Genomic DNA, 1,244 nt, shown 5'->3' on the forward strand with positions numbered 1-1,244 from the left:
GGCTGGAGAAATAAACATCTCTGAAACATCTAGCAAGAATCTGTCTGTCCATATATATTTCCTTTCCACGGGACTCCTGGTTTGGTATATGCGTGTTGCAGTATCCCCACTGCAACAATGGAAGCCGTCTATTTTGTATTGCTCAAAAACAGATGTAGAGAGGGAAAGCTGCACGCGTTCGTAAAACAATAATTATGGTGGGCAAAATTTGTTTACTTTTCCTAAATACTTAGGTGGAAAGGATGAAGCGAGCACATGCCACAGGGGCTCATGAAACTTCACCTGAAGAATCAGCCTAGTTTGTTTGGTCAGCGTCCCACATGGTATCAAGTGTAAACACTGGGGTGGAGATAAAGCTGGAAAGAAGATTCAGGTAAATGTGATCCCTCAGCATCTGCCTCATATTCAGGCATCCATGTGCCAGAAATCAGCATAAATTTCTGACACTGCCAAAGAGAACATAGCACTTATTTTCCGTCTTAGATCAGCCAGAATTCATGCACTGTCAGCATGGTGCCATATTGCTTCTCCTGCCCCATGAATGTAGGGATAAGGTCAGCAGCTGCTTGAATTTCCCCATCCACTGCATATTTGTATGAGAGTTGTGTGGCATTGAGTTGGAAGGAGGAAGAAACTCGGTGCTGTTTCTTTGGGGTCATGCCTTCAAACCATGCCTTGATGACCAAGACAGAAAATCTCTTCTATGACACATGATCACAGAATCACAGAATGGTTTGGGTTGGAAGGGACCTTAAAAGATCATTCAGTCCCAACCCTCCTGCCGTGGGCAGGAACACCTTCCACTAGATCAGGTTGCTCCAAAACCCATCCAGCCTGGGCTTGAACACTTCCAGGGATTGGCCATCCACAGCTTATCTGGAAAATTTGTGCCAGGGCTTCACCACCCTCACAGTAATGAATTTCTTCCTAATATCCAATCTAAACCTACTCTCTTTCAGTTTGAAGCCATTTCCACTTGTCCAGTAACTGTAGGCTTCTTAAATAGTCTCTCTCAATTTTTCTTGTAGGCTCCCTTCAGGTACTGGAAGGCCACAATTGTGTTACCCTAAAGCCTTCTCTTCTCCAGGCTGAGCAATCCCAATTCTCCCAGTCTTTTCTCATAGCAGAGGTGCTCCCTCCCTCTGACCATCTTGGTGATCTCCTCTGGGCTCAATCTAACAGGTCCATGTCCTTCCTGTGCACATCACAGCCAAGGGAATTGCAGGGGCTGATGAAGGTCAGGC

This window comes from Corvus brachyrhynchos, unplaced genomic scaffold (genome assembly GCF_000691975.1).
Source record: "Corvus brachyrhynchos isolate BGI_N302 unplaced genomic scaffold, ASM69197v1 scaffold89, whole genome shotgun sequence".
Taxonomy (NCBI): Eukaryota; Metazoa; Chordata; class Aves; order Passeriformes; family Corvidae; genus Corvus; species Corvus brachyrhynchos.